Source organism: Notothenia rossii (genome assembly GCF_949606895.1).
Source record: "Notothenia rossii genome assembly, chromosome: 2".
NCBI classification, from domain to species: domain Eukaryota; kingdom Metazoa; phylum Chordata; class Actinopteri; order Perciformes; family Nototheniidae; genus Notothenia; species Notothenia rossii.
Genome location: NC_136904.1, coordinates 8769337 through 8790997, shown reverse-complemented (window position 1 = coordinate 8790997; position 21661 = coordinate 8769337). Strand labels below are relative to the sequence as shown.

The window sequence follows — 21661 nt, the reverse complement described above, 5'->3', positions numbered from 1 at the left end:
TGCCTGTGCTGATATGTGTTTGTTTGTGCACACTGTATATCAGTTGTGTGTGTGTGTGTGTGTGTGTGTGTGTGTGTGTGTGTGTGTGTGTGTGTGTGTGTGTGTGTGTGTGTGTGTGTGTGTGTGTGTGTGTGTGTGTGTGTGTGTGTGTGTGTGTGTGTGTGTGTGTGTGTGTGTGTGTGTGTGTGTGTGTGTGTGTGTGTGTGTGGAGTTACAGCTATCAAATACTTTTAAAAGCTTGATTTCCCCGGGGAAATGACAGAGGTCATCTCATCGGCGAGGGATGAAAACAACATTTGCATCCGATTGGTCACACCCACGACATTAAAGTTTTAGCCAGACAAAAACATGTCAAAGAAATTTACATCGCTGCGCTGACAGCCCTACAGACTCACCGACACAGCCCATTGCCACTTCCAATTATTAAGGCTACTTTTATTGTGTGTGAACTCCATATTCCCCATTACCAATAAAAACATAACGGGGAGGGGATATTTTTTCTTTGTCACAGGCATTATCACCCTCTCCATCCGTTGAGTGTGTATCAAGCTGCCAATCAGAATTAGGGAGTGGGCTAGCAGACATGAGATGATTCGCCTGGCTCAGCCCCCATGCATGGATTTAAATAATAAAAGAGAGATTTCTCTCAAGGCCCTGAGCGCCGTGCCAATAAGAGAGCGGGGAAAATGGGAAAATGGCTGTGTGCAATGAGAAATAACTGCAAATTGAGGGTATAATGAACATGTTTAATATTTCATTTCTTTGGATGGAAATATCTATAGTAGGCGGCTTTTTTTCTTTTGCTCACCATTTGGTGGAATTAGGCTCTTTCTAGGCCTCAGAAACCATGAAACAATTTCAACCAGCTGCTGATGCTGAGAGAAAGGGCTGCCTGGTGGTATAAAGACAGTAATCATTTACAATTACACAACACACACAGCTGTCTTTCGATCTCATCTACAGCAGATCAAGAGCTCATATGAGTGTTGGCCTGATGATAAGAGATTTCCCCCTTCACTGTGATTGGTTGGCGATGCAAAGATATTCTCTACATGGAGCAGGGAAGTAATCGCCACCATTTTTGCGATACTTAATGGCCGATATTACCCATTACCTTTTCAAAGTAAAGCTCTTCCTATTACCTTCACTGTTCGGTCTGTGGCTGGCATATTTTCTTTCTGAATATACATCATCATCACATTTTTCGTATTAGATATTCCACACTGCATATGTGACTTTTAAAGCTTGAGCCATCTCGCGATTGTATCTGTCAGTATGAATAGCAACAACCCAGCAAAGGTTTTATAAGAAGGATAGGTTCCATGTCTCCTTTAGCGAAAGGAAACCCATTAATATGTGGCCAAGTGCAGTTCGTCTGCGTTTTATAAAACCGAAATTGCATGAAATCAGCTTTTTGACATTACAATACTGGAAGCTCCCGTGTTTTATTTCTCGTTCGCTACTTTTTTTTGTTTTAAAAGTTTCAAGTTCAGAGAATTTTCCATCTGCCGAAAATCAGAGTAAATGGCCACAAATATGTATCCTAAGTGAAAGCAGGTTGGATGGGTTGTTTATCTTGCCTTTAGTTCATTTTATTTTGACTGGGACTCTCCAACCAGTGCCAGACTGGCTAGACATTTTAAGGGATTTAGCCAGCCAGTCCACATTATTTACTCCAATGGATAAATACACTTGATAGCTTTCCCTTAAAAGAAAATAAGATTATTTTGTGCACGCTGCTCTGTTACATCCACCTCCCAAAAACACTTTCTTTGTCTTCTGTTAATGCAAAATATGTTAGTAAAAATTAAGATCCTCTTTTTATATCTTATTCACATTTTTAAGGCTATTAGATTGAAATAGTTCTTATTCGGAGTGGGTATAGTTGAGCGTAATATCAAATGAATAATGTTCTTCAGAGGCCATCATGGCAGAACAAGTCGGTGTCTTTAAAAACACATTTAAAAATGTTGTGAAGAAGTCAATCTCCTTTCCTGCAGAGTTTTCCAGGTTATTTGGATCAATTGAAAAACGTTATGGTAATACGAGACGCAGGCTTTGTCAACAATACATCATCTGAGTTGTAGCTCCCCCATCGACTTTTCAAATCTCCCCAACTGCTGCCTTAACATCATGCTAATAAAGTCGTCAAAATAGAGGTAGCAGCAACATTAATTGCCTTACATGAATAATAATTATGATGATGGTAATGATGATGTCTGTCTGTTGTGAGCAAGCAGGGATTAGAATGACTTGGTATTAAGGCATTGCGTTCATTAGACTTCCTGAATAGATGCATTAGGCTTTATGTTTTTGCTATAAATCAACTTCAAAGGGAAACTCAGACTGCATTTGGAGGAACGAGGTCAAGATGCACACACCATTAAATCCACACAAACTAGAACAGAGCGACCGATGGGCCCGAGCAGTTAAAAATTCATTTTAGCTTGTGCTGAATTTGTGTATTTGATTACTGACTTATTCTTTTGCTTTACTTTTAATCTACCGCCGAGTCATAAATTATTCATATCGGCATTTCAAATATTAAACGCATGTATTAATTTCATTTATCAAATGCAATAACAAGAGGGGGGAAAAAACAAAACTGCAAACTATCACAATTCTTCATCTACACTGGAGTCTCAGGAGGAGACAATAGACTTACTATTAATTGTAAGTTCTAATGCAAGCATTTATTAGATGAATATGGTGAGATAAAAAGCATGCTCTTTCATTTAGAATTGATTTAGCATAATGGTTGTAATTAGTCTGGTAAAAAGACAATGTTTTGTACGGAAAAAGTTCAGATCACTCTTGGAATCCTGTGGAAAACAATCTTTTCCTGGTGTTTAAGTTGTATTATTTGTAATTTATTAGGTTCAAAAGTACGAGGATATCAGTTAAGGACCAGATATATCCTTTTCTTTTTCATTTAATCCAAATAGTGCCAAGTTAGGGAGGAGTCCGGTGTCAGCCCATCCCTCCACTGTGGAGATGTAGGACAGAGAGCCAGGCTAATCTCTCCTCTAAAGGGTTAGCTAGTTAGCAGGCTGTCGTCAATGGCGTCTCAGTTGTGTGGAGATTGTTTGTGTGAGGTAGGGACACCTCCACCTCCGAGGGCCTCTTCTCCTGTTGTGTTTCTCTGTGATCTTGCAGTCATGTATGTGATTGGATTTTGGCTTAACAAAAACCTGAAATTACACACCTATTGTGTTTCGGCTAAGCCCGCTTTCACTGTGATAGGGGCTGGCTCTGCACGGCTCTCTTGGCTGCCGACTTTTGGGATCCCGCCCCCTTGTCCCTTCCAGGTTGTTGAAGGAAAAGGATAACAGGATTAGGTCAGGGTTTCTGGGAAGCATCGATTGCCATATTGTAAAAACAGAAAGAAGATGCGACATGGGTCACTGGCCGCGAGGTGAGAAGGGCTCGGCCTTTACCCCGCGTGAGGAAAGATGGCACGTTGGCAGTGCAAGGTGACAAGACTTTGGAGAGCTACTCACCATCTTCTAAATCACACTCAGGGACCCTGACACTGTACCATCTGTGACACTACCCCCAGTCCCCTCAGGCTATGCTTATGCTCATCACAGAGATGCTGATAACACAGGGTGTGACTAACACGCCATACAAATCTCCACATCCCAGGCACAGAGAAAACAGAAAGAGGGACACACACACACACGCAGAGAGAAAACAGAAAGAGACACACACACACACACACACACACACACACACACACACACACACACACACACCGACTATCATAACCAACCGTCAGGAGGCAGGTTGCGCTCAGCTCTCAGGGGCGTGTGGCTGTAGGTCTATGATGAGTGGGTGGACCCAGACGGGGTAATGACAGGGTAGGACTATGTAGGCTATGTCGAGTTGTATGTAATTAAATTTGAAACTGACAGTAGTATCATACAAACGCGCAGTGGGGGTGAAAGGTAAGTGGGAGGGGCTGAGAGCGGTGCCAAACTGGATCTTAATGGGACCAGAGTATCATATTTGTTACAGATCTCTAACATGGGGGAATTTAAAACCCTGCCCCTAAGCTCCCTGCCTACTTTAGGACTCTGCGAGGGTTGTAATGTTGTATTTTAAAGAAGTGTTAATGATGTGGACAGATAATATGCAGTGTTCGAGCAAAAGTTAAGTCGGTTATGAAAACATATATTTTCTCAGTTACGTCTTGTGGTAAAGTCTCGGGTTTTTAGGATTTGTGTTAGGATTTGTGACTCTGCATGGCACTAAATTGAGTTTTTGGTGGTACCTATGTGGTACTAATTTAAAATATTACAAGGTTTTTTCAGAGCTTTTAGGAAAAGCATACTAAAAAAGCATCAGAAAACTTTAAGAAGTTTTTTTTCAGTGATGTAATCACAAAAACACATTATATACTTGCATTCTGAGCAAATCAATCCCAAAATCAGCATTGCTATGGCATTATATTTTTAATGGATAATATCTGTACATGATTTGTTTGATTCGATATTTTATCCAAATCAAAAAAGGGAAAAAAAAGTATTTCAGAGGGATCACAACTTTGCACGGTGCAGAGGTGATTCTGAGAGATGAAGATTTTGGTATATATATTTTTAAGAAACCTCCTAATTCATTCAAAAGACCTTTGATAAGGACATTGGTCCACGCTGTGCATAATGCAGTTGCACACTGTCCTGTTTTCACAATGGCCTGGGGCTGTTAAAAGAACATGAGGGTGGAGCTCAGGAAATAACAGCTGACCCTGTATGATCTCTCCTTCTCCTTATATTTACTCACACTTACAGAAACAGGCCTCTATCACCACCTAGGACACACAAGCCTGTGTGTGTGTGTGTGTGTGTGTGTGTGTGTGTGTGTGTGTGTGTGTGTGTGTGTGTGTGTGTGTGTGTGTGTGTGTGTGTGTGTGTGTGTGTGTGTGTGTGTGTGTGTGTGTGTCTTTACCTGCCCACATACAGGAGGCTCTCTTGTGCCCCTGATGTTCACTAAACTGTCTGCACGCTACACTATAATGACCTCCCACCTCCTCAGCGTGCACACACACACACACACACACACACACACACAACACAACACAACACAACACACACACACACACACACACACACACACACACATTCACACTAACAACACACAGACTGCCCTCCTGGTTGTGTTTCCTCTTCCTTAGCTTCATAGCGGTTGCTCATTATGAAGACACAATGGGAAGCAGCGTCTGCCTGGGCCAATAGCGCTAAGCATAAATAATGCAAGGTCAATGTCTCTCCTCTCTCCTTTCTCTCCTTTTTCCCCAGGGGAGGGGGTGGGATCTGAAGCTCTGACACACCAGCAGGTCCCTTTCAGCCCATTTATAAGCTCTCTGTCCTCTCAACTTCCTCCCTTCTTCTTCACATCTCCTCTCTCTCCTTCTTCTTTTAACTCATCTCCCTTTTGCTGCTTCTTTCCCTTTCTGTTTTCCAATGCCACTGCTGGTTTTACCCCTCCTCTTCTTTCCATTGACCTTTTTGGATCCACACTTCCTTGTCCTCTCTTACCCTATCATTAGTCCTCTGTCCATCTCTGTTGTTCTATATCCTTCTGTTTCTTCACTTTCTAATTGCCCTCTATTGCCTTTATTCCATCCACCTACCCAGCGTTTCCCTTTTCTACTTTCTCATTTGCTCCCTTCTTCCATTGACCATGCCCATCTTTCTCTCCCTCCATCTGTTTCCTGTCTTTTTATTACTCTTTGCTCTCCTTGTTTTCAGAGAAGTACATCTTGGAAAGTGGAGGGAAAGGAGGGTAGAACAGGAGGAGGAGGGGGGGGGCTGAAAACAAGGCTCCCCAGAGCCAGAGGGACAGCTTATCCTTATCAGGCTTCAACCTGCTTATTAGATCCTCCAGGACACACCACGCTCTTCACTTAGACAACACCACCTACCCCCTCCTCCATCCCCATCTCTCTCCCCTCTCTATTCTTTCCATCTAAGGCTTTTAATACTGCATCTCACAGCAGAGCTGGAGGAGAGGGAGGTTTAGACACATAGATAGGAGGTAAAAATGGAGCCTTGGCCTGAAACAGCGCTGTCACATTGTCTGTGTATTGTTTAGGAAATCAGAGTGAATGTGTAAAGCTGAAGTTATTATCATACCAATCCATTCGAGGTATTTCATCACAGGTCTGCCTCACAATGTATGGTGCCTGTTGGAGAGTTTAAAGATGGCGGATTAAGGAAAAGTCAGCATGTGTTCTTGCCGTAGACATTTACTTCTTCTTCTTCTTCTCCCCCACCGCAGGTCAAAGACAGTCAGGCCAGGAAGCCCCATCCTGCCCTGAACCATCTGCCGTGCCCCAGGAGCTGCCAGGATCTCCCCCCATGGAGCCTGTGAGCAGCAGCCCTGCTTATCCCCCCCACCCAGCCAGCATCCAGCACCCAGTCACAGGAGGAAGCAGCCTGTCGGAGGGGATAGGCAAATACCGGAAAGCTCCCTATACGGCACCTTAGGCTTGTGGACATGTTAACAGACTGGAAAAACATATAAATACAGATAAGTAATGGTCTTGTAGCAGATATCTGGAGACATTGTAATGATGGCTATCCCCAGTCAACATCCAAGCTCAGTAATTAAATGACAATGGTACTTCTTTTGCACCATCGTCAGAGCCAAGCGGAAAGACTGCTTATCTAGATTTGTGCGTGGGTCCGTGCCATCCAGAGGCAAGAATAGATGAGGAGCACATGGTGAGTGTTTCATGGAGTAACTGTAGGCTGCAGGCAGGCATCAGGAGGGCTGCCTCCAAACCCCATAGAGACTTAGCTGAATGCCAGACCTCCATGTGGAGTCTTAAGATAGACCCACTCAGGCAGCAACAGCACAGGGTATCATATCTCTGAGATCCTTACCAAAGACAAGACCCCAACAAAGCGCCCTTGCGGAGATTTACACCAGCCACTCAATGTAGAGGGGCCTGACTGTGGACATACACTTGCACGCCATCCGATTAGTTAACATCCATCATATCCTGACGAGGGGGGACTCCCTCCGAAAATAAATGTATATTTAGGAGCCTCGCTGCGAGGAAGGGGGGGTGTGGGATCTTGTTACGACAGCCACTCCAGAGGCTAAAATTAATGGCTCTTAGGCCGTCACTGGAGTGACACCCAAGCCCTCGGAGAGCTCTCAGCGAGCAGCAGCGGAGAATTCCACAGCTCGCCGCCACGTCCACACCAATTCTCACTACCATGTCGAAGGCGTCTTAACAGCTGTCACTCACAGGGCAAAGCATGATGGGAGGTATGGGCATCTACACATGCTAATTTGCGCTAACAATATGGCATCATCGTTAAAGAAAGGTTTTGACGGTATCTTTGTCATATAGCAACGATGCGAGATAGAGATGGCAATGATGATTATCATTCATTATTATAATTATGCCTTCACACTAAATGTCAAATGATTAAAGTGTCCCACAGAACTGGTTTCAAAGCTAACAGGATACATGATCTTTTGGGTACTAAACGGTCAATTTTAGTCCTTGGAATAAACGTTTTTACAATCATTATAGACTTTAGCCAAGAGGGTAAACAACCATGTGAGTTACCTTTTCTGAAAGGTCATCTTTTAACTGTGACCGACCTCTTCCATGAGTTAAAATACTTTTAATACAGTCAACATATTAATTAAACACCTAGGTTTGTTTGATGTTTCAGAAACACTTAGAATACTAGTTTTACTAGATGTTTGGTAAGATCAGACATATTGGTAACATTAGATACAAGGTGAACCTAACAATGGGAGTCTGACATGTTATGATATGTTACACCATACATGCCTTACATAAAGAAGTCCACACACAATGTTTTGTTTTGCAAACAAAAGTGTCCCACACAAGCCAGCGGTGTGCTGGGAAAAACAAGTTGATCATGGGTCCTTAGTGGAAAAAAGGTGACATGAGTGTGCACTGCTCTGATGGGATTTCTCACTATTGATCACAAAGGAATCACCACCACCACACCCTGAGGTGCGCCAAGATAACACTTAGATTCAATAATGCAACCCACACACACACACACACACACACACACACACACACACACACACACACACACACACACACACACACACACACACACACACACACACACACACACACACACACACACACACACACACACACACACACACACACACACACACACACACACACATATATAGGTGTCTAATGTCTCTCTGTAGCACTCTCTCTCTCACCCTCACACACATAATCAAGCCCCTGTAGGTGCAATGGACTCACACCATCAGATAGTGTTAAATGAGGAACTAATGACAGCTGACAGGAGACAGACCAATTAAAGCTCATCAATTCCTGCCTTCCCTCTCTGAGCTGCCGGCAAACAGCCCAATCAACAACTTGATCAGTCAGAAGGTGACACTACAACGAAATGGCCCCACCAAATCACCTAACAACAGTGGCCCCTCTCTGCCTGTACAGGGGGGGGGGGGGGGGGGGTCATCCTTTGGTGGCTCTTAACGAACCTGGTCTCATTGGTCATCTACAGTGGGTCCACTGGACTTAGCGAGTCTTGGTGGAACTGAGTGATTCTATTCTATTCTGGAATCTCAAAAATGTTATATTAATACCAAAAAAACATTGTAAAAAATATTGAACGGATATCTAAATGTTGATAGGGATGTTGTGGTTGATGCTCTCACCTTGGGTTGGATTATCGGTTTCGTAATAGTAATAGTAATAGAACACACTGCTTTTGGTTTCTGATAAGCTCTCAAACTCATGAATCCAACATACAGTTGACTATATTAAGAAGAATGAATATTTAACATTCACCATTCATTCTTTCCCAAATATTATATTATAAGCCAGTATAATTTAAGTTTGGAGCTGCACTGGGTCTCTGTCTCACGGCACAATTGTTTCTAAATTACATAATAATAATAACAACATAGCAAGATCTAATGCATATTTTAAGTGTGAATTGTTTATGGTCCCAAAATGTTATCCCTAAGAACAACCAGTACTGCCCTCAAAACCCACAAACAGTGACCCCAGCCTGTGTTTGATGTCCCTATTCCTGACAAGTGGGCCTCCAAAGGACAATAAATCTGGATCTTTCGATCACAACATATGGGCTTCTGGCTGTCACAACTTTGACCACAAAAGTGAGCACCAGATACATCCACAGCCCCTTGAGGTGTATCCGGCATTTTTCTCTTCCCGCATTGGAAATCAATGAGCAGCAAATTATTTATGGAAAGTATACGCTGTGTTGAATTACTGTCGCTGGAGACCAGGGGGATTTATACAGGGGGCCCACCACACAAATCATGCATAGCCAGCACCTGCAAAGTGACAGGTGACTCACTCTGAGGCACAGCATATATGGATGTATGAGTCTGTGTGGTAGTAGAAATGCTACTTCCATTTATAACTTAATTTCCTCCCCGAGGTCCAAACAATAACAAGAAAAAGTCAAGCAAAATCTATTACAATAGCCCTTTGTTTTCCATAAACTCTCGTGTGGCCACTGCAGCTCCCTGAAAGATGTGTTATCTTCCTCTGTTGACCCACTTAGGCCATTGTTGATATATGTATTGATTGTATCCACTGTGGCTGTCACAACAGAGGGTCACGAGAAGAAGCGATGGCATTGGCCAATCGTGGTACAGTATCATAGCTCGGAAATAAATCCCTAAGATGAACGCCTGTTTTCAAAGAACAGAACTTCTCTTACTTGTTGATAAAGTTCAAATCAGGTCAGGGAAACTTTTTTAGACTTTTACACGGTAGCAGTGGGAACAACAACATTTCAGTAGACATGTTAGAAACTTATAGGAGCATGGGCCAGAGGGCAGGAAATATTTCATGTGTATTTATTTTACAGTGACAGAGAACCCCATGTACTTTCCGAGTTGTCTTTTGTTCTTTTTTTTGTTTTAGCTGCCTAGTTCGTCATGGTTCTGTCTGTCTAGTCCTAGAAGTAGTTGCATTGTGCTTTTGCCACAGACAGACAGAGATGTAATGGTACGCAGTTTAGAAAACACGTTCAGATATTAGGTAAGGAATACGTATTCTTTTGTGAGGGACAAAGGTTAAGACAGACAGGAGCATGGGCCAGAGGGCAGAGAGGCCTTCGCTGGCTGATTTACGACAGCTAAGGTGGAGGGCGCAGGATGCCCTGCTCTCTGTGATCATAGCTTCCTCGCTGTTGTCCTTCTTTCCCCCTACTGGGATGCCTCTAATGGACAGATCCATATACTTTCCCCCTTTCCTTTCAGGCTAGTTCCCACCCACCTGCTACCTTGCTCAGAACTACATTCATCATGTTCTCACGTTATAAATCACTCTGGTTAAAGTGGGTCTGATAACTGTAGCATCACTGTCAAATGGCTGCTCCCCTAATCTGCCTGCCAGACAGCCCCACAGGCCCTCGGACCACCATGATTGTCCGCACTCTCCCTTAACATGGTACCGTTGGGATGCAGCAGGAACATTTGCGTGGCCACTAATTCATTTTTAGCATAACCGGCTCTCACAGATTTGACAGTCTCTTCACACAGTAAAATATGAACAGAGAGCCCTGAAACCCCCCACAGGCCCCTGACAGGGTGTTACATTGGCAAAACAGTCGCTTCACAATCATCATTTCCAATTTCCTTTAGTCAGTCAAGATTGAAGAGAAACTGTGGAAACACAACAATTACCCTTGCCATTGTGGGAAATCTATGTGACAAGTGCAAGGACATGTTTGTTTAAACCTGCCTGGAAAATGAGTGTTTATTCAACACACTCCAGTTGGAAAAGCAAAAACATACTTAGACATACATTGACTTATTTACTGCAGACTTAAGCTAGGGTCACTGCAAAACCAAAAGCAAATAAATATGGTAATGAAAGCTAGTTGCAATATTGAAAGTATATCTTCTGACTGACACATTTATTCTCCAATGTGTTTTCGTAGTGTGTTTAGCTTAATAGATAGATTAGCAGGTTTATGCCCAACAAACCGTTACAATACTATATATACAAATAGAAAGCGAGCCAGTGTTGTCATTTATGTGAATTATGAGTGTAAAGATCACTGGTTGGAGCCCTGACTACACAAACAGGATGTGTCATGGAGGACACATGCAGGTCCTCCAGCATGGGGAGCTTCCCCCTCACAGCTTCTGTAGGCAGATTTATCATCCAGGGGTTAAGGGTGGGACACCGGCAGTGGAGAGGGAGCTTCAGTGTGGGAGGAGGGCGGCAGGCAATGGGCAGGAGAGTTTGCTTTTACGTGTTTTCTTTTCTTTCCTTTGAAAAACAAGGAGGTTTGCAGGTTGCTTACCAAGGGCCTAACGTCCATAAAGCTGCGAGCAGAGAGCTGCAGCCACATGTCTGAGGAGTAATGCGATCCCAAGGGGCTGACCGCTGTTAACTTTTATTACTGTAAATACTCTCTGTTCGCTTCTGTCCTGTCTCACACAACCCCTGGCTACTTTTATTTGCTGCTTGTGTTTGATTAACCTCTGCGATACACTCAAGGCCCATTTGTACCCAGTATACACATAAACAGGCTCAAAATGCTCTGCCGTAAAGTAGGTATAAGCCTGTAGACAGACGGGCATAAATATGGTGTGAGTGAAGGTTACAAAAACATAAGCCCTGTATCAACAAAGTTCCATTTGTTCCATTGCTAACACGGATACTCGTGCTGAATACGTCTCCATACAGAGCAGAGAGGGACAGAATAAGGTACATGCTTGATCACCAAAGACATAGCAAAAAAAAAAAGCAAAAACATAACACAGATTTTGTTAGAATCTTCTGGAAGTTTGTTTATGGAGAGTGCTTGGTAGCAGGAGATGTACGTACAGACAGACAGTCAGACAGACAGACACGGCTGTGTGGGGGAGATCAGTGAGGTAGAGAGCCCTGATTGATAAACTCCCTATCTGGCTATTTACGATCTGGCTGCAGAAGAGGCAGGCTTCGCCAGACAGAAAAGCAATTAATCTGCAAACGAGCTGGGGAACAGCCGGCCTGAGCATTGGAGCCTCCTACCAGCGTCGCTCTGGAGGGGAGATAAGGCTGCAGACGGCTATTTATTGTACATTTTAATTAAGTGCTTGTTAACGCTAGTTATCTTAACAGTCACAAAATTACCGTTGTAATGCATTTAGTTTGAGGAAAAATGGAGAGGGCTGGAGCACTTTATGAAAGCTGGCACAGCTTGCCTTCATTTCAAATCACAGGATAAATTCAGAGGAGGCGGATGCCACAATGATCTAAGCTCAGGCACTAATGGTTATTTAATATGGCCATCAGCGGTCCCAAGTCCCCAGCATACGGCACTCGCACAATAGCCTCCAAACCCTCTTTAACACTTATTTGAGATGACAGGAAAAATGAAACCGTTTGTGCTTTCAATGGAAAAGCAATCATTGGTACATTATACTCCGCTTGCCCTATCATGCTAATGCCGGGTAAAAATGTCACCAAATGTATTTAAAGGGCTGATGGAGTGTTGCCGTTTGATTCCTGCTGCCTGGCTGATTAATAAAAACCTTCAATTTGTATGTAAATGCAACCTGGGGCTCATATCATCTGCACACCTGCACCTGGAGAAAAATAATAAACTCAAGTTTAATGTGGCAATTATGAGAGTTTATGGGGATTGTGGGGAAGAGGGCGGCAAAGGAGCAGCCTGCTTGATGAGAGGGCTCTCAGAGGGGAGTGGGCCGACCCAGGCCGGCCCGCTACAGGAATGACCTGATGCACGGATATAACCCTGGCTCACAGAGCTTACCACAACATGCACGCCTCCACAACACAGGCTGGTAGTGTTAACGCAGTTCACTGATGTTATTCTAAAAACAACTGTTGTTTTTTTTTTTTTTAAATACCTGAGCACAATTATATTATATAATCTGTCGTGCATTTATGTTATGGTGAAAGAAAATCCAGGTGATTTTTATATTTGATTTGTTCCTATTTTGTGTTATCTGATCAGTTTTGTATACAATATCCTGATTGTTTAGTCTTGTAAGTACTTGCCTTCTGCTCTTGTCAACAGTTTTACAACCATGTCACAACGCTTAGCATTTAAAAGAAACATGCCTGTGCCCATTATCATTCAGCATGTAAATGGTATTGACCTTATGTCAAGCTGGCCATACCCACTATACCCCTGGTAATTGATATGTGTATTGTGTTGTGCTTTTCTTTTCTTTTACACCATACACTCTCACTCACACCCTACTTCCTCCAAGAACAAAGTGAGAGTGTATTGACTAAATGTGAGAGGAGTAAAGATTACAGAGCAAAGATTAAAGGCGGTGCTGTTGACTGAGCTTGCTGGGGTGGCAGCATGCGGCTTTCACCCCCACACTGGGACTTTGAAGCCAGCTCTTTCCTCCCTCCTTCACTGGGCTCGGCACTAACGTGTCTCACCTTGCCCACTGTAACCTGTCAGCATCAGCACTCCTCAAGCGGGGAGACAGAGGAGAGCAGAGGACCTGCTGAATAATTTTGAAACAACCTCCACTCTTTGTTTCAGACAACTCAACAGAGATGGACCAAAACAGTAACGGCAGTATATTCACAAAGTGATGCAACTATCAGTCAGGCAGAGAAAGGAATGAACAAAAGTGACACGAACAGGTGGAGGAAGTATTTTGATATTCTACTTCGGTAAAAGTATTAGAACAACAGTATTATGAGCAAAATGTACTTCATATGTTGACCCTAATTACATTTATTTTGTCAACAGGTTCCACGTTATTGTATTAGTCTGTTAGTTAAAAGCTACATTATTAAGTTTAAATACATTTAAAAAATGGGACTTATAATTATTGTTTTCAAATAACCTAATACAAGTATGTCAAATATGTTGACAAAATAAAAATAATTAAAGTCAACTCTTTCAATTGTTTGATTATCAAACCTAAAATTCCTCAGTATGCAGAATTGATTTTGGTAAAGTAATATTTTGTAAAAGAATATTATATTATTCAGTTGTTATCATAAAATAATACATGTCATATTATTGTAATGGTGTAGTTTGCATTGTTCCAACTATTTTAGATACTGTACAGTCCTCCATCATATTAGGCATATCATGTGTTTTATATGTAAATACACTGAACAAAAATATAAATGCAACACTTTTGTTTTTGCTCCCATTTTTCATGAGATGAACTCAAAGATCTAAAACATTTTCTAAATACGCAAAATAACCATTTCTCTCAAATATTGTTCACAAATCTGAACAAATCTGTGAAAGTGAGCACTTCTGCTTTGCCGAGATAATCCATCCCACCTCACAGGTGTGGCATATCAAGATGCTGATTAGACAGCATGATTATTGCACAGGTGTGCCTTAGGCTGGCCACAATAAAAGGCCACTCTGAAACGTGCAGTTTTGCTTTATTGGGGGGGTCTGGGGGGGTCCGAAAACCAGTCAGGTTTAACCCTAACCCTAACCCTAACATGTGTCCCACTCACACATTAAAAAATGTTTTAGGGTTTAACCCTAACCCTAACCCTAACATGTCAGTGGGACAACTCTTTCAATTGTTTGAGTGTAGTATCAAACCTAAAATTCCTCAGTATGCAGAATGGATTTTTTTACAGTAATATTCTGTAAAATAATATTATATTATTCAGTTGTTATCATAAAATAATATTATTGTAATGGTGTAGTTTGCATTTTTCCAACTATTTTAGATACTGTACAGTCCTCCATCATATTTGGCATATCATGTGTTTTATATGTAAATAGTTACTAGTTAGCCTAATATGGGTGTTAAATACATTTAGTGCAATATTTGCTTCCAAGAAGTAGTAGAAGTTTAAAAACCCAGGAAATGCAAATACTCACGTAAAATACAAGTAGGCCTACTTCAAACTTGTACTTAAGGCGAGACACCCCAGGTGAATAGGGTAATTTTTTTTAACTTAAAGGTATCAGCTAGAAATGTCTCACGATGTGTTTGCCTGCTGTGTCTCGCCTTAAGTACAGTACTTAAGTAAATGTACTTAATTACTTTTCACTATGGACATACGTGATGTGCTTGAACCCTGCATGCTAACAAACCAATATCTAGTAATGTCCCTTTCCATATATCAGATGTACACTATACAAACCCAGGTTCAGGGGCCCCAGCTTTGCAGTAACCTCACTGCTGTTGAAGATGTGTGATACAACCACACACAGGAAAGTGACAAAGACCATGCAAGAAAAGAAAGCAGGTGAATATAGTGATTTGGTAGAGTGTCAAAAACTTCTGTGGTCTGTATTATGTGGGTGAGTAGACTGGAGCGGTGCGGTGAGACGGTGATAATAGTTATCTGCCGAGATGATCTACTCGGGCATGATAATATCACTACAGAGGTGCGACTGTGAATCAGTACTTTGATAGAGCAGACGATGTGGGCTCTTCTCTCTCAACTCAGCGTGGAGAAAGAAATCCCCACCTGCCTAATGGCTTTAGACAGCAGCCATTCGGCCCTGTTAATCTTCCGTCTCTCTGAAAATAACTTTTTGTGCTGTATGAAGATTGGATTTTACAGATCACAACGGCAAGGCAATGCATTCACTCAGCTGTACTTCTCATGAGAAACGTATCGTGATCTCTAATAATATTCTGTATACGGCTTCAGCCAAGCGCTACCTTTAAATGCGATGCCGTATTAATATTAATATTTATGGACTGTGGAGGAGCGCAAGCCATCTGAGGGGTACGGGCAGAACAAACTTCCATTAATTCCTATGGAGGGGAAAGTCCAAATTAATTCCTATTCACATTTTAATGCCTTTATGCTAATGCTGGTTCAGAGGGAGAGGACGGTGAACCCACAGGAGGAGGAGGGTTAAAGTTGACTTCTGCACCTGAGAAATCTCACTTCACACAGGGAAATTGGCTAAACGCCTGGGCTTTTATGGCAGCTAACACTTAGAGTGTGCACACAGTATCAGGCCCATATTTGACTACACGGTATTCACAGATTGCCCCTGTTCTTTATTGTTTCTACAACACATACTGGTGTTAATGTTTCGACACAATCAAAGTGTAAACATACATTAGAGTTAATAAACCTTTTTACAGAGGTGATTAAACGAGGATAATAATCCATTTCAATGTGGGATTATTTTGATATTTTTTGAATCTGAGGATTTGAAGGGATCTCGGAACTTCGCGAGAGACTACTTGGCTAATAACGCTCTTATCGGAGAGTAAAACAGAACTTTGCACATATTAAATCTTAACATACAAAACACGCTTTGCAAAGAATTGTGTGTTTTTGTCTGCACAATTACAAAAGCATGGCAGAAGTTGAATCAGCCAGTTATTCGGTAATCTGTGAGAAATGTTACAACAGATAGTTTTGGCAATGTATTTACCATTTGCCTTTAATTACATTTTTGATATAGAGTTGACGAAAATGGGGGTTTGATTCAAGCGTGAGTGATTGTCTCGTGTTTCTTGCTTCACCATGACTACTAAGGTAATGTTGCTGCGTTTCCAGATCGCAGCAGTTAACAACATCACTGGTGGCCAAACATATAACAATAAGACCGGAAATACCCTTTAAGCTGAAATACACCCTTGTCTTACCAATTCTGTTTGATCCCCATGGCACAAATCCGAAAACAGAAACCATTTCTAGACCACATCTGCCTTTATCTTCATGTGATCAGGAAGTCCAACACCTCCAGTTAACTCCCCCTCTGTCCCACGGGGAGAATCCAAGTCTATCCGTTCTGGTTTGTCTGGACTGGTTAATGTGCTGCTGAGCTGCGGCAAACACAAATAGATTGCACTGGTAGCAATTGTGCCCCCCCTCCTCCCCACTGTGTTACAGCTGTTATCATTACATATTTACTTGGAGGACAAGCGCGTGCTCCCTCCAGATAGGCCCCTATCAGTACATGTCTATGTTGTGACACCTGGAGGGTAATTGTCATTAATTGCACTCATTTGGGCGGCAGGTCAGGGCAACTGAAGCGCAGGTGTTTGGGACGAAACATGATTATTCCCCTCCAAAAGAACGGGAGGCTGGGAAAGAATGATTTTTGCCATTGTGGAAGGCACCACACATAACGAGTGTCCATTTTTCTGCTTTTATCACGCATTAGTGGGTAATTGGGGCTCAAAAAAATAGAAAAGTGGGAAGAATGTCATCATCATTATTCCCTCCTTTCCTCCATTCATAGAGGAAATGGAGCGCTCTATCAGTTGAGAATGGGTGAATCTAAAATGTGAAGATGACTGCAGTGACTGGACAATCAAACCAGCAGCCGCTTAATTGTTATTCAATATATCACTCCAATGGGGGCCGCATTTCTCGTACATAATTATCTTTAATAAATTAGATTTTAATAACCTGACACACCCCAAACGTGTATCCAATGTGATCATTCGTAAAAAGACATTTTCTTTGAGCTTTGAAAGAAAAAACCCACTAATAACCTTTAATAAGACTCCCCTCTGAGAAATACTTGTGGCTGTTTGTCACAAACTCACTGTCTGGAGCCGAGCGAGATGTTACCCAAGATTGGTGTCAGCAGAATGTGTGAGACCGTTTTCCATGGTTCAAATGAGTTTAATTGAAAAGTGAAGACCTTAAAGTACCAGTCCTTTATCTCCTACCCATTCATTCTGTTTGACTCCATCATTATCTGATTACCTTGTTATCAAGCGATATCATGAGTCGACTGCAAAGAATGTAAAGCAATTACCAGACATCGTGTTCGTGTCTGCATGCCCAATCAGTGTGTATTAAACGCTAGTCCCTCCATTGACTGCAGCCGTACTGAAGCACACAACATATATTTTTCACAGTGTGTTATATTTTTCGTCTGCACTTGGAAGTTCAGTCTCTCCTCCCCTGCTGTTGCTGTTCATCTGCATTTACCCTGAGACTGACATGAGTTTGACCTGACAAACACTCCTTAGGCTCTGATGTTTTTCTTTTTCCCTATGATGATAAGAACAAAAGAGCATTTTAAGACTCAAAACTACAACCAAGCCTGTCACTGTGAGTGCATGTGTGTGTCTCTGTGTTTGTGAGTGTGTGTACCCCACATGGGCGGAGTGCAGACACCAGGCGCAACATCCTCAATCTGTCCTAATAGCACACTAGTATACAAGCAAAGACTTCAAATATAACAACCAAGCTACATTCCCCTCATAAAAACACTGTTACCGTCGCAATGATAATTTACCCAGTAACATGTGCCCTCCACAAGAGTAAACACCAAGGGATGCCAATGTGTGTGTGTGTGTGTTGGCTGACAAAAATACACAGCAGCAGCTGGGCCCCATGTTTGAAGGCCTGCCCTCCACACTCCAGAGCTCAACATGGAGGTACACTGTGACTTCGAGGACTAGTTAGTGAGAGGAGGAGATCGAGGGAGGGCCTGAACTTGTGTATGCAGGTGTTTGTGACAAATTAGATGTTAATCACCACCTGCAGCATGGAATTTCCCTCAAATGCATGGCTTTTTGACTTACAGTGTTTCTCTTTATTGCTATGTATTACAAATACATTTTTATTACATTTGACAAAGACTTGCTGTAAATTACCAGGGAGTATTGTTGTATATGCATCTGTATTGCACAATTGTATGTTTAATATGTGACCACTATTTGTTGTTTTTCCGTTTTCTTATAGTATACTTTATCATATTGAAATCTAAATATTTTAAGTAAGAGTTGGAAATTAGCAATAGCTATAAACTCTCTCTTAAAGGTAGGGTAGGTAAGAATGGAGAAACCAGCTCGAGTGCGCTAGAATTTGAAAGTGCGCAGCCGGAAAATATCTGCTCCTTCCTTAAGACTTCCTCACAGAGCCCCTCCTCCAACCACACAGGATCGTGCACATGACCAATGAGGCCACGAGATAAGTTTGTGCGCAGATGGAAGGCTGGCAGGCAGGTAGGCCTCCAGTTATTTTAGCCGGGCCGGCTCAGATGATTGGTCGTGCTTTTTACAGCGCCACGGCTTCCACAGATGAAATATTTGTATATATTTATTGTCAAAGCATTTAATGTATTCATTGCTATCGGGATGTTAAGAGCATTCCATAGAATATAACAAAAAGTGGTTCTGAAGTGAATTACCTACCCCATCTTTAATCAGAAATACATACAAAAAAATATATTTAAGCCAAAAAATAAAAGATTTGACCTAAAAAGCCACATAACATAAATATTTTTTTTGCTGTATATTTCTAAATAAAAAAACACGTAATTTGTGCATGTAAAACACCAAATAGCCTACACCATTGTAATGTTTTCTATGGTCAGCTTGACACAGAAATCATTGTGTCAGGTGTCACTTCAAGTCATGTGTGTCCAGTACCTGCTGCACATCTCCCTCCTGTCCACCTGAGCTGTGGAGACTAATATGTGAACCTGAGGCTGGTAGTGCCAGAGTCCGCTTGCCAAAGCCTCAGAGAAGACAGATGGCATGCGGAAATCAATAACCTCACACAACATCACCCATTTTGTGAACAAATGAATCTGCTTTGACAGTATGTGTATGAGCGATCGGGTGACCTGCTCTCTTCGCATCTGAACATCCTCCCCTCCCCAAGCGCACTGTTATTTATGGCAGTTGGGCCCTACGCTCCTGTGCTTTGATGTTTAATTCAAGGACCCACAGCCAGGCAGGGAGGAGAGCGTGGGTGTGTTGGGAACTCACCGGGGCTCGGGAGCTCAGGAACTCTGATTTCATACAAATATTCCCTGTGTTATTAACATTGCTCTCTGTCTCTGTGACTGCAGAGGAGTAACTCCAGTTTGTGGGAAAAATAATCTTGCTATGGTTTGATGATGATGTTGACCAGACTTAGTCTGAAACCATAAAAACGTTTTAATGCATCTTGGGAGCATGACATTCCTGGAGGTGTTCCTAATAAGCCCTCACCCTAAGGCAGCTAGTGTGGTGGGTGTTAACTCCAATCAAAGCCAAGTATTGTCTGCTCTATCATTAAACAGTACAGCTTTACTCTCAGACCTTTAGTGTCCTCCACCTCACTCTCACTACCTCTAACCTCCACTATATCTTTCTCTCTCCCCTCACTCGCTTTATCTCTGCTTCTCACTCTCTCTTTCTCCTTACTGGACGCTCACTGAGATTTATTCCAGCTCCAGCGAGGGGCTGGTGTTAGCAATTTATGGTTTAATAAGACTTACATAAGTCTTGCAGGTGTGCTTTACGTCCCCCACCCGAGCCCATTTGGAGGATTTATGGAAGGCCTTTGGATTGCTGGCTGATTTAGAAGTCCTCGTTCCTGTCTCTGGCCTGTCCGGGCCACCGCACACTCCCCTAGACGTCTAGCCTGACCGGCCAAATGTTGGTCAGACAGGGGTCTAACAGGGGACGCGTCTGCCAAAGAAACACAGACACCTCAGTAAAACCATGTCTGGGCCAAGTACAGGTGCGTGATATACTGTTCATAAACCCAGGTAATGGCGTGCTGGTGTTGGCCACCTTGTTAATGTAAGCACTGAGATACAAATCAGAGTGACATATAGGCTAGACTGGACGTGTCCCACTGGATATGCCTATAGCAATGATTTTTAAATCAGAATAGGTATCAAAAGCCACATTCAATTCTCATACATGTGGCCATTGTTAGGCAGAGGAGAATGGTTTCGCCGTCTTGGCTGGCCCCACTAACCTCCACCATTGTAGAAACACACAGGGGTAGTCGCAACCGCACAATGACACACAAGCTACACAACAGCTCTGTAAAAGAACAGTGAAAAGGGGCCTGAACGGAAATAAGTGTTGCCAAATATGACTGATTGTGTTGAGGCAGTGCTCAGCTGTTCGATTTTAATACGGCAGCTAAGAACACGGCCTTAATCAGAGACAACATCCTCTTCAGTATTCCACTGCTGATTCCTACAAGCACGTGAACAGTGTTGTTTGAAAGGCTGGCTGATGAAAAATGGTGCAATCTCCGTCCCTACTGTTCACTGGTAATTGCTCATCTGGGTAGATGCTAATTGACAATGACCTTTGACCTTCCCTGTCTTTTTATTTATGTAATCTCAGATGGTGGTCCTAAAGATTGCAACCAAAAAAAGATTGTATTGGCTCGCACACTGGGGGAAAATGTAAATTAGTTGTAGGCTGGAAATGTTATATGCATTCAGACAGACGTGGTTGTTTTGAAGAATAAATATTTCTGCAATGTTCCGAAACTTCAAGGTGGGCATAAAATAGGTTATCAGAATTAATTCCATCACCCACCCAAGCTTTTTGAATATCACAACAAAATGACCTTTTGTCGATTTCACGGCGGCAATATTATAACCCACATATGAAGCCATCAATAATACAAGAGGCCATTTAACTGTAAACAGCCAAAGTACACAGAGGCAATCCCTGAGCGACGGAGAAAGATTGTTAGGCACTAGCCGACTGGCAGGTGGATGAGATGTGGTGTGCCAGCGTTTGCACTGGGTGTGTGTGTTTGTGTGTGTGTGTGTGTGTGTGTGTGTGTGTGGTGTGTGTGTGTGTGTGTGTGTGTGTGTGTGTGTGTGTGTGTGTGTGTGTGTGTGTGTGTGTGTGTGTGTGTGTGTGTGTGTGTGTGTGTGTGTGTGTGTGTGTGTGTGTGTGTGTGTGTGTGTGTGTGTGTGTGTGTGTGTGTGTGTGTGTG

General features: G+C 42.5%; 1 protein-coding gene across 4 annotated transcripts in view; it reads right to left on the bottom strand.

The window, feature by feature from the left end:
- The window catches only part of LOC307030739 (uncharacterized protein), a 316946-nt gene that overhangs the window by 243246 nt on the left and 52039 nt on the right, over positions 1 to 21661 (bottom strand). For 2 of the 4 annotated variants that reach the window (XR_013805766.1, XR_013805767.1), the window contains exon 5: positions 20187 to 20379. The exons of the other annotated variants lie outside the window; for them this stretch is intronic. The gene's annotated coding sequence lies outside the window, so the exon portion shown is untranslated. The remainder of the gene's footprint in view (positions 1 to 20186; positions 20380 to 21661) is intronic. 4 annotated transcript variants of the gene reach the window in all.